The sequence below is a fragment of the Engystomops pustulosus genome, chromosome 4, assembly GCF_040894005.1.
Source record: "Engystomops pustulosus chromosome 4, aEngPut4.maternal, whole genome shotgun sequence".
In the NCBI taxonomy this organism is placed as follows: domain Eukaryota; kingdom Metazoa; phylum Chordata; class Amphibia; order Anura; family Leptodactylidae; genus Engystomops; species Engystomops pustulosus.
The window spans coordinates 215,110,773-215,124,085 of record NC_092414.1 but is presented as its reverse complement, the minus strand read 5'-3'; the positions used below and the strand labels follow the sequence as shown (position 1 = coordinate 215,124,085).

The 13,313-nt window shown below is 45.6% G+C and overlaps 1 protein-coding gene across 3 annotated transcripts in view; it reads right to left on the bottom strand.

The window, feature by feature from the left end:
- Window positions 1–13,313, bottom strand: part of KCNAB3 (potassium voltage-gated channel subfamily A regulatory beta subunit 3) — an 82,520-nt gene that overhangs the window by 53,467 nt on the left and 15,740 nt on the right. The window lies entirely within an intron of this gene.

Below are 13,313 nucleotides of genomic sequence, written 5' to 3'. Positions count from 1 at the left end.
AAAGCAAGTGAAGGTTGATATGAAGACTCTGACTTAACCAACAGTCCAAGTAGGTGGTGAGCCACCAGGTATATGTGTGGAAAGATGTGGACGATGACGCTAAAGAAGAACCAAGATCGTGAATGTAACATTCTTTAGGTACAAGACCAAGTTGATGGTAAGATACTAGGTATGGGAGGCATAGACAGATATTTCCTTCAAAACCAAGTAAAGGATTATACGCAGAGATACTCAACAACTAAAGGGTTAAGGAATGGTAAAATTCCAGGTCTTGGGAAGTGTAGATAGTTATGACCTTCTAAAATGAGGCAGCCAACACTTTACGTACTGCAGTTGCAATGCGTTACCAGTTCATCTGGCATTATACTTTATCTTTAGCTTAGTTAGGAAAGATGTTGAGTTATGAACAATCTGAAGGTCAGATATATAATTCCCTCAATCTGAAGGTCAGATATATAATTCCCTCATAGTCACGGAAATATTATGAAGCATTTTTCATCAGATACTAAGTCAATGAGGCGTTAATTCAGTGCAGGTGTCCAATTGGTAGGGACAAAGTCAGTAGGATGTTGATGCCTTCGAAAAACCATGTTGAGATGATGTAGATGCCATTTAGGTTGAAGGGCGTCTATAGTCCACAGGAGTCCGGTTGTTTATTCTCCTCTATTGTGATACAGGTAAGTTTGGTTCTGCAGGTATCTGTTATGGTTATGGTTACTATGTAGGTGGAAGATCATGATTGATGGATGGTAGAGCGTAGAGCAATGATGTCACTGATGAAACGCATGGCACATAATGGCGCAGGAAGCAGAAGATGTTCCTCACACTCTGCAGTTTATTTTGTTTAAGTCCTAGAATGATGTACATGAGGTCCCACTGTTTAGCGATCAGACCTCCTAGAGATCACATTGTCACTTACTGTACAGGCCTCGGGCAGTCTAGAACTTGCTGGTAATTATAGCAAAGCACCTGCAGAGTTGGCTACACATCAAGAACTGCCCGTCAATCTATCACAAATAATCAGTAGTCGAGAGTCAAAGACTTTAAATTTATAGCAAGGGAAGGGTTAAATAAACAGGTGTCTTGGTAACTCGAAAACGAAAGTTTAGGCAGCAGCGATATGGTGGTGGCGGCAGGGGGGGGTGCGTGCTAGGATGTGAGTGAGATGAATGTGTGAAGAGATTTAATGCAGCACACAGAGAACTGCAGCATAAAGCACTGCCACACGGAGAATATTCTGACTCAGCATGTTGTGACGCAGGCCAAAAGAACGAGGCAGAAATAAAGGGACCCAACCGTAGAGAGCGAGTGAGACGGGTCCAAACAGAGAGACAGGATGCTGACAAGAGGTAAAGATACTGAGACCTAATCACATAGCCTCTACAGAGGTGGGGAGACCTAGAATGAAGGACATCAATGAAAGCGTCATAAAGAGACTGGTACAGAGGCAGGTTCAAACAGAGACCTACAAAAACAAAGAGAATTCTCAAGTGAGAAACGCAGACCAAGATTGGTAGTGGTAGGGATCTCACCGGGGATACAAGGACCAGGCCGTGTGGACATGAAGATCCAACTAACTAGAATGAAAGCAGACCAGAAAGGCAAAGAGACGGAGAGAAAGAGACTTTGCTAGGCCCAGTAGCCTGGTAGAGGTAGAAATATCACCAGTAGCAAGTAAGAAGCAAACCAGATAGGAAGAGACTCAACCAGTGTGAGACTCTAAGATTGAGTCAAAGATCTACCTGGGGAGTGACAGAGATCCAGCCATGGAGGCAAGAACCAAATTAGAGACCTAACATGAAATAGTGTGCTGAGAATGAACCAGATAAAGCATATATGAGAGAGGCCAAGCTTGGAAGAGATCCCACCATTAAAACAGGTATTTAACCAGAAGAACATTGTATGAAAGAGACAAAGACCAAGCCTCGTAGTAGAGATTTTATCAGTGAAACAGCATTTAAAAAAGACAGAGACTTATCAAGATAGTGGGGGTCATTTACTAAGGGCCCGATTCGTGTTTTCCCGACTTGTTACCCGAATATTTCCGATTTGCACCGATTTTCCATGAATTGCCCCGAGTTTTGGCGCACACGATCAGATTGTGGCGCATCAGCGCTGGCATGCACGCGACGGAAATCGGGGGGCATGGCCGAACGAAAACCCGATGGATTCGGAAAAACCGCCGCAATTAAACAAAAAATTGGTCGCACGGGCCATACTCACATGCACCAGGAAGAGATCAGTGAACTCCGACGCAACTCGGCGGACCTCGGCGCAGCAGCGACACCTGGTGGACACCGGGCGCAGGACCTTCATGAATCGCTGGAAGACCCGAACGCTCGTCGGAGAAGCCGCCGCTGGAACGCGAATGGACCGGGTAAGTAAATGTGCCCCACTAGAAATGAAACATAGTGCTAAGGTCAGTGATGGGGCTGTGGTCAGTGATGGCGCTGTGGTCAGTGACACAGGGAATAAACCAGAAGACCAGAGACCGTGAGTGGAGAGAGTAATTAGATCAGTGATTAAATGGAGCAAACCACAAAAAGGAACAGAGATGTAACCAAAAAGATATCCTATGAGAGACAAAACTTTAAGATATAATATAAAATTTATCCTAACCAAACCACAAAATTTGGGTTTGTACCTACTCCGCCATCTATTGCACTTCAGGATCTTATTCATGGAAAAGCGAAAACCTGGTTGAATGCTGAGAAGACAATGAAGCAGCTTGCAGCCCTTTAGCAACAGACATGTCATTGGTTGGCCAGGCAGGACAGGTCACCTGTCCAGATGCCATCACACACTGGAGACAGAGGGAAAGGCGGCTGCTGTTCACGGATACCAATGATTTCCCTTTTGAGGGCTCTGATATAGGGACAGGCGGAAATCTGAAATAATTGACCTTTATTGGGCACTGTAAAGAACTGCATTGATCTACTGATGTGCTGCTGGACCAGATTTAGTACTATCAGCATTTACTGCATCATCCGACAATGGGGCAGATTTACTTACCCGGTCCTGTCGCGATCCCGTGGTGCGTTGTCCGACGAGGATTCAGGTCCGGCGCGATTCATGAAGATCGTGCGCCCGAGTTCCTGCATCCGTCGCTTCCCCACTGAGGTCCGCCGGAGTTCATCTCCTTCTTCCCGGTGCATGTGAGTGCTGATCTTGCGACACAATCGAGTTTTTAAATTCTGCGTTTTGTCCGAATCCATCGGCTTGTCCAGTGACCCACCCCCTGATCTCTGTTGCGTGCAAGCCGGCACCGATGCGCCAAGATCCGATCGTGTGCGCCAAAATCCTGGGGCAATTCTGCGCAAAACTGAAATCGCCAGGAAACCTGGCGAAAGTGTGTCCAACGGACCCTTAGTAAATGAGCCCCAATATCTTAAAGACACAATCTCAGCATAGTTTGCAGTTGCATCAAAATCTGAAAGGTGCCGTCGCTGTATAGTTTTCCAGTCAATCAAAATTTAAAAGGTCTCATTATAGTTTGCAGTGAGAGGAAGTTTTGGGCCATCTCACTCCCGAGTTCTGGTCATGAATAAAAGCATTTCCAAATTTCTGACTTTTGAAATGCTCCCACTCTGGCTGGTGGAGATGGACAGATTTAAAGATGTGATGGTGTCGGTTGTCCCCCAGTATTAAGTTCCCAGCCGCCATTACATGTGCACTGCGTGATGCTGTTAGCCCCGATGTGGACCTCACAACTGACGAGAAAGCATGGGTAGGAATGTTACATCTCTTCAACTGCCCAATGTGTTAAGGTGGCAGGAAGCACTTTGGCTTTCTGCCTCCACCCAGGATTGCTGGACATCACTCCTGGCCACCAGTAACCTCCTCCTCTGCCTCCTCCTCTCCTGCGTCTTCATCTAGTCAGTGCCTGCACCACCGATTTTAGCAAAGCCATGGGGAGATGACATCAGGTCATACTGAAACTCATCTGTATGGGCGAAATACCACATACTGCCCGGGAACTGGGATTCATGAGCAGACAGTTCAGTGTTTTTTGCTTCTGAACCTCAATCCCCGGCAAGGTGGTGTGTGTTAATGGCTGAAACCTTGTTGGACCAACCCTGGTTGAAGCCAACCCTTGCCTTTCGCATGTTCTGAACCTGGTGGTGAAAAAGTTTCTGACCAAGTAACCAGAGCTGCTGCTTGAGGTGTGTGTTCACAGGTGTGTGCACCCTCCTGCTGCCGGACTGCAACCTCCAACATCCTGGCTTAATATTCTTGGAGTATGTAGGCAAATGCATTTGGGAATTTCGTACATATTGGGGATCACTTAGGGGACATCAGAAACAATAGGGAGAAACCCCTAACCAGACACATTAATTAAACATAATGGAGGCATGAAGGGTCTTACTTTTATAGGGATAGATTTGGTTAAACCACCAGTGGGTCACTCGACATGAGTCGAGATTGATTTTTTTTGTCTCAAAACATTATCCCCAACAAGCAATTGAGCTTTGCGTGCTTTTTGTAAGTTTTTTCTCTTGAGACATTTACATATATGTATTCGCTCCATGTGGGTCATAGTCTGAGCTACTCTATGGATTTTTAGACTAATTAGAGCTCTTTTTATGTCTTTTTACGTTTTTCTGTTTGTCTACCCCACCAGTCTTATTAAATCGTCAGCCTTTTTAGCTATTCAGCACGTTTAGATTAGAACCATTGTTTTAATCCTAGGCTAGGACCATACGAGTATTTTACATTATATCTAACATCCTTAAAATGAGGTATATGCTTCTAATTATTGTGTATACCCTGCTCGGCACTGTTTCTCATACTGCTTATCCCCTGGACATTACTGGTATTGCCATTTCTACTTTCAGCTTCCGAGTTATTCCGCGCATGCGTGACATCCTTCCGGCTGAGGTACGATCCAATCAGAGGAGGAAACGCCGTCAAAGATATTTTGCCAGAAGGCAATCTAGGGAGGGGATGCCCCCGCTAGGGATTGGTCTAATTACATAACTACATAAGTCCATTTTGATATCTGGTGCTAAGTCGCACAATCCAGCCCACTGCCCACCTGCTGAGATACTGGCATATCACATACAGGGGCGTAACTATAGGGGGTGCAGAGGTTGTGGTCGCACCCGGGTCCAAGAGGTTAAGGGGGCCTGTATGGTGTCACTTTCCCATATGAGAAGACTATCACTATAAACAATACATTATAGTCGGGGGCCTGGCACAGAATTGGCACTGGGGCCCATCAGCTTCTAGTTATGCCACTGATCACATGCTACGCCATGCGGCCATGTGCTCGTAGATTCAATAGAGCATTTTGGAGCCAAATTATCAGGACAAGTCATGTAAGATTTTAATCTGTATATACAATAGGTTGATTGCCCTTATTTTTTATCTATTATTTCTGATAGATTGGCATTACCCCTGATGAGCCCGATGGAGGTGAAACATGTCATGTTGGGAATATAATTCTAAATGAAATCACTCTCACTCTTTTGCCATTATATACAGGTCCAGTTTAGGGCCATTTATCCAGAGTCAGGTTCCAGTCGGGGTGGCAGTCAGGCAGGACTGCTGCCCCGAGGTTAGGAATAATAGGGGTATTCAGTGTAATACACATGGTATACCAGGGGTAGAAACCCTTGTCCCTGGGTATTACCACTGTGTCACACTTGAGATTTCACTTTCCCTAATTTTTCCTCACTTATCTCACATCTACATCTACCTTCCCTTGATCTATAACACTGATATCTATAAGGAGTCGGTGAGACGATGACGTACCCTGTTTTGAAGTTGCACTAGAGGAAATCATGCGAGATAATACCCCTCAGCGTTACACATCGTACTGACAGGGGTAAGTGTATGTCGACTTTTGTTCTATAAATTCATTTGGATTGTAATAAAGGTCATTCTCTCTCTTGAACAGTCTGGATATTTGTGCTTCATGATATATAATCCTACCACTTGTTATCATAGGTGATTTTTTTTAAAAAAAAATCTGTGAAAAAGTTATGTTTTAGGTCAATAGTGACCAACACCAATTCACCACTGATGACCGGGTCATAGTGAGGGACATTTGTTCAGTGCTGCGCTGCTTCCAATGTGCTCCCAATATGGTCAGCGCTGATGATGCCATTGTCACCACTACCATCCCCATTTATCTTCTACTCGAAAAAACTCTTCTTGCCATGACCGAGCATGCAATGGTGGCATGGGAGGAAGATGAGGAGGTACAGATCTCAGGTAAGTCCACAAGGGGCTTGCAGGGTGGGTTGCAGGTCATCGACATAACTGGAGTGTGTCATGGGAGATGCTGAGGAGTAAGACACCTCCCAACTGAGCTTGTCCTTGCCTCTGGGCAGCCTGGCCTACATGATGCTCCAGTGCCTGCGCAATAAAAACCATAGTTGCCCGTGTACTATCCAATTACGACTACTGGGTGGCCACTCTGCTGGTTTTATAGCATCCTTCATTCCAATACTAGAGTGTGGGGCAAAAATGAGTGGCAAGTGTTGAGCACCGCCGGTGGTATCATCACCGACATGAGGAGACGGCTATCTACAGCCACCATGGACATCCTCTGTTTAGATGAACCAGGCTTGAATCCTAAGGGACTTGGCTGCCCAACGTCTGAATTAAATGAGTTGCAAGGAAGTTAAATACCGCAGTTGACAAATTCTGCCCTCCCGGAAATTTTAACTGCAGTGAGAGGAAGAGTTTGTTGTTTTTACATTAATTCTATTATAATATGTGGGTCGGAACACCCATAGCACCTATAACCGCAGTGATATGTAGGGAGTGAGGTTTTCCCATTGCTTATTTTGTCACTATGAGAATAACCGGATCTGAATGCCCAGAGCACCTTATGTGGTTTTCCCATTACTTCTTTATTCACCTCTATAAATAACTGGGTCTGAACACCCAGAGCACCTTTAACCACTGTGACCTCATTTTTAAAAAAATTGTTTTTAAACAAACTTTTCTTTCGTTATTTTATATGTTATGTTATTATTTGAAGTACTCCCCGTAGCTCATTTTGGGCAGGGCTATTGCCCTATTATTTCCACAATTTTTCAGCCATCGAGCCCTTACTACTGCTATTTTACAGCCATTTGTGGTGTTAAAATTTGGGTCCCCATTGACTTAAATGTGAGTCATGTTCAGGTCAAAGTTTGTGCCAAAGCCAAGTTTGAACAAACCTGCTGAACCCGTGTTTTGACCAACCCCCTCATTACTAATGCTAATATAACATAATGGATAACTCAAGTAGAGAGAAGACGACAGATTGGAGTAGACTGGGATAGAATAATAAAGACAGAGTCCTAAATACAGAGACCTTTCAAGGAAGATAAAGTGACAAAACCAAGTGAGAACTGATATCAAATCCATCCAGGATGAAAGGGAAATTAAGACACTCAAAGAGACTATTTGAGACATAGATGTAGATCTAGCGATCCAGCAGAAAGATACAGTAAGAACCAAAACATTAAGAACCTAATGGAACCTGTGACCGGGTTTAAACCAGTTAATGTACAGGATGTAGAGTAACGGAGTCAGAGACCTATTCAGAGTATAAGAAACTAAACCATGGACGGATGAGAACTAATTCAGGCTGACACAAGCCCTAACTAGGTTAAAACAGATCCAGCGAGGGAGCGGGAGACTCAAGACCTTATATAAAGACAAAAAAAGATAGGATATCATGTAGGGATATTAAAGATCAGATCAAACCAGGAAGAATCCAAGTGTAAAGTCAGAACCAGAAAAATAGGTTAAGACACAATCTTAAAGCGGAAAGAAGTGGAGAAAGTTAAATGAAGTAGACATGGAGGCCCATCCATTATACACTATGCCTGACACTTCAAATAAAAGAGAGACACAGAGATAGTGATGGAATATAGAGATGAAGAGGCCGTAGTTATGACCGGTTTCCCGTAAGAACATGAATGTTTAGCTTGGCCAAGCTTGTTATTTCGATGAGGCAAGGGTGACGAGAAGCTACCAGACAATAGAATCCGTGTTCCGCTTGAGAACAGCCCCCGGGTAAGAGGCTGTCAGCCCCTATCTTCATTACATTATCAACTATGGACCAGTGAAAACCTATCGCACAAGGACTAATTATGATCGGACAACAATGTAACAAGAGAATGTGGGATAGAGAGAGACTTACAAACTACTGATTGTGACAAACACGAGGAAAGCACAAAGTGGAGAGTGACAGAGATGAACTGAGAAGATATTCAAGTAGACTTGTCTGGTGATTGAATCAGTGAAGGTCTATGAGTTCCCGTGTTTAATATTTTAATCTAGATCTTGGTTTTGTATTCAACTCAGAACCTTAAGTTTCAATGATACAAATGCTAGTAAGTACAATATTTGGGGTGTAGGACATATCCGGAAGAAAGATCACAACTTGTTTTCATCTGTCTAATAACCCTGATGGGGAAACTGAAACCTTTCTTAACATTATCATCTGTCAGGTTCAGAGATAGTGGACCCACTGAACCACCGCAAGCAATGACGTAAGCCGACGCCTGGGAGTGGCACCCGGTTTTCACCAGAGCCCCCCGCTAAGCGGTTTGGACTTTCTGCAGCGGGATACCACAAGGTCTCTCCACAGTCACGACTTTGTTTGCAGTGGTGGCCAAGGTGAGGTACAAAATCGGAAGGCTTAGGCAAAGTCATGGTTAGGCAGATGGTCAGGACAGGCAATACAGAATCGGAGTCCGGGACAAGGTAGAAGGCCAGAGAATCAAAATCAGCAATGGAATCGAGGTCACAACGGATAATCAGAATAACTCGGGAACAACACATAAGAGCTTTCTCAGAGGCACAAAGATCAGGCAGGGGACACAGGAAGGGGCCGGCTATTTATCAGGCCAATCAGCCAGCTGGCCCTTTAAAAAGTATGGAGATGGCGTGCAAGCACCATAGGAGCGGGGAGCACGCACACCGGAGTGCAGGGATTGCCACTGGACCAAGGAAGGTGAGTGAGGCTGCAGCCGGGCTCCAGCGGCATAGGGAGGTGCACGGGTGCGCCAGGGACATGGGTCGGAGGAACATCTGTGACATCATCCTTTTTGGCAATCAGATTCCCTCAGAAAGATGCTGCAACTAAATAGGGTTAATAATAAGAAACCATTCTATAACGTATCATCCCTCCTTCCAACCGAAACCTAGTACTGTTATCTTATTGTACAGTCTCAAGGAACTTTTTATCATCTGGTGTCTTTTTGTCCAAGTTTCTGGCAATTACGGAGGGAGAATGGAGAAATGAGCAGTTGCATATATTATAACCCTACAGCTAGTCGTGATCTTAGTTGCCGTTGTAACTCGTTACCATTCTGCAGATGTACGGTAAACATTTTGTTCCTTTGGTTCAGATCAACATGTGGATAGAAGCATAAGTGGCGCTCGTGAACTATGCAAATTGTGGGCTTTTGTTGGTAGGAGGTTTTGTACGTTTCAGGTTCTAACGTCAGACTCTTCGCCACAAGCTCTAATTTTCGTGCATTTCTAACTAAATGTTTGACGCTTTGAAGCAAAATTACAAGAAAGCACCAATGACTGTAAAGTGCTGGGTAGCATTTTCATCATGTGCCTAGTGTATACTTACAGAAAATGTACCGGATACAAGGATATAATAGAACTTTATAATTCAGGTTTACTTTGTGCTTGTTAGACATGTTAAAAAGTTTTCTCGCAGCACAATGGCTGAAAAAGCCATCAGCCGAATCCAGAAGTGGAAAAAATCTGCCGAAAGTAATTATGTGTTATGTGACAATTTTATAGAAAGCTCTCGATTGTGCTTTCTCTTACCCATTTATTACTGAAAGTCCATAATGATGTGGTTCCTTTCATGCACTTTCACAATGGATAAGTGTGAACCCCTGTGAACTTTCCCCATAACGAGCAGGACCTCCAAAGGCCAACGATCATTAAGGCTCCCAATGAACGGAGGCCTATGCAGGTCCTGCTGGGCTTGAGAGTTATGGAAAACCAGGCTTTGTCCTGCCTTCTCTCTGGGCTAATAACCCAAATTACTCTAGGAGGAAACCTTTTAACCCCTGCAGAAGGATGCAAGAGGAGTCAGTACTGCACCCATAAGGACACCACATGAAAATGTAATGGAAAACTTTGAAGAGAGAACACATGGGAACAAAAATTTTAAATAAATCAGGATACTCACCTGGAAATCACACAAGAAATTCTACAATTATGTTGATAATTGCAACCAGCTAGAGAAGGTTAGGGAACCTACTGCTCGGGAGCCAGATGTGGCTCTTTTGTTGGCTGCATCCGGCTCTCAGACAGATCTTTAATAAATAGTGATGGCTGCTGTGTGTCTGATCACTGGACACAGGCAGCTATGTTATCGCTGCCTACGTCCTTTGTGCAACCCAGGCGCCATCGCCCCCATCGTCTAAGCCTGGGTCAAAGAGAAGAGCGTGGGATTGATGAGGACCTGGCTACAGGGAGCACAGATAGGTGAATATTCTTTTTTTGTTGTGACTACTGTCTTTGGGAAGCATGTGCTGTGGCTACCTATATACTGGGGGGCATGTGCTGTGGCTACCTATGTACTGGGGGCATGTGCTGCGGCTAGCTGTCTACTTGGGGGCATGTGATTTGGCTACCTATCTACTTGGGGGCATGTGATTTGGCTACCTATCTACTTGGGGGCATGTGCTGTGACTACCTATCTACTGGGGGCATGTGCTGTTGCCACCTATCTACTGGAGGCATGTGCTGTGGCTACATATCTACTGGGGGTATGTGCTGGGGCTACCTATTTACTGGGGGCATGTGCTGGGGCTAACTATCTACTGGGTGTATGTGCTGGGGCTACCTATCTACTGGGTGTATGTTCTGGGGCTAACGATCTACTTGGGGGCATGTACTGTGGCTACCTATCTACTGGGGGCATGTGCTGTGGCTACCTATCTACTGGGTGTATGTGCTGGGGCTACCTATCTACTGGGTGTATGTGCTGGGGCTACCTATCTACTGGGTGTATGTGCTGGGGCTAACGATCTACTTGGGGGCATGTGCTGTGGCTACCTATCTACTGGGGGTATGTGCTGTGGCTACCTATCTACTGGGGGCATGTGCTGTTGCTACCTATCTACTGGGGGCATGTGCTGTGGCTACCTATCTACTGGGTGTATGTGCTGGGGCTACCTATCTACTGGGTGTATGTGCTGGGGCTACCTATCTACTGGGTGTATGTGCTGGGGCTAACGATCAACTTGGGGGCATGTGCTGTGGCTACCTATCTACTGGGGGTATGTGCTGTGGCTACCTATCTACTGGGGGTATGTGCTGTGGCTACCTATCTACTGGGGGGCATGTGCTGTGGCTACCTATCTACTGGGGGGCATGTGCTGTGGCTACCTATCTACTGGGAGGCATGTGCTGTGGCTACCTATCTACTGGGAGGCATGTGCTGTGGCTACCTATCTACTGGGAGGCATGTGCTGTGGCTACCTATCTACTGGGAGGCATGTGCTGTGGCTACCTATCTACTGGGGGGCATGTGCTGTGGCTACCTATCTACTGGGAGGCATGTGCTGTGGCTACCTATCTACTGGGAGGCATGTGCTGTGGCTACCTATCTACTGGGAGGCATGTGCTGTGGCTACCTATCTACTGGGAGGCATGTGCTGTGGCTACCTATCTACTGGGAGGCATGTGCTGTGGCTACCTATCTACTGGGAGGCATGTGCTGTGGCTACCTATCTACTGGGAGGCATGTGCTGTGGCTACCTATCTACTGGGAGGCATGTGCTGTGGCTACCTATCTACTGGGAGGCATGTGCTGTGGCTACCTATCTACTGGGAGGCATGTGCTGTGGCTACCTATCTACTGGGAGGCATGTGCTGTGGCTACCTATCTACTGGGGGGCATGTGCTGTGGCTACCTATCTACTGGGGGGCGTGTGCTGGGGCTACCTATCTACTGGGAGGCATGTGCTGTGGCTACCTATCTACTGGGAGGCATGTGCTGTGGCTACCTATCTACTGGGAGGCATGGGCATATTACGGAATAACATTTAGAAATATGTGGCGTTCATGGTTCTCTCAGCCAAAAAGGTTCCTGACCCCTGAGCTAGAGGGATATGTACTAATGGAGTGAAGTTTTGTGTTTTCTGAAAATAAGACCTACCCCTAAATAAGTCCTAGCATGAATGTTCAGCCTTTTCAGAGTATGGCTAACCTAACCCCAAAATATGCCTCAGTTACAAACCACTATAAAACACCTGGGTCGTGTTTCTAGGTGCCACAGAACCAATTATGTCTCCTGTGAAATTTACAGTAGGACGTGTGTGTTTCATGTATAGATCCCACTCCCAACTGCGAAACACAATTCTTATATAGTATTAAAGGGGAAATTTCTATCTTTAAAAATGACACAGAACTGTGCACCATGGATTAAAATGTACCGCTGTTTGAGGTGGTCCCCCCTCCAGCCATTCAGCAAAGGCCATCATGGAAGGAACATGGATTTTTTTTTTTGGGTTCAAGAACAAATTGGGGCAGATTGACTTACCCGCTCCATTCGTGATCCAGCCGCGCTTTCCCTGCGGTGGATTCGGGTCCGGCCGGGATTCATTAAGGCAGTTACATACCCATACCTGTAATTTCTCACCTGACGAAGGCTCTGGACCGGAGCCAAAACGCTTAGTGTTTCCTAATAAAATATTTTATGATTACAAGAGTCTATCTACTCACCGAGTGCAGCAGCGCCCACAGGAGCGGGACAGTACCTCGAGTACCTCGTGGATCTTCACATCATCTCCCACTTGGACTTCTGCAATATTCTCGTCTGTGGTCCCCCAGTGCACTCTTTAATGCCCCTCCAATCTATCCTTAGCTGTCCGCCTGACCCATCTCTCTTCTCTTCTCCTCTGCCTCTTCTATCTCTCTACTGGTTACCATTATACAGCAAATTTGGTTTAAAAATATTAACAATGAAAGACGTCCCCAACCTGTCCCCTCCATATATCTCTGAACTAATCAGCCAACACTATCAAACGCATAATCGGCCACAAAACCTACTTCACTCTTTTACCATCTGCTCTTCTCACAACCATCTCCAGGACTTCTTCCGTGCTTCCCCCATACTCTGGAACTCTCCCCCACCTTTCAAACCTTCTAATGTGACCTAAAATCCCGTCTGTTTGGAATTCCCTAAAACACACAATAACTGCTCTGCTCCCTCGCCTCGTGTCTCCATCTTCCCTCCCATATAGATTGTGAGCCCTCATGGGCAGGGTCCTCCTTCCACATGTCTCCTGACCATTGTAGTTTTGTATTTGCTCTCGCCATAATGTTATGTC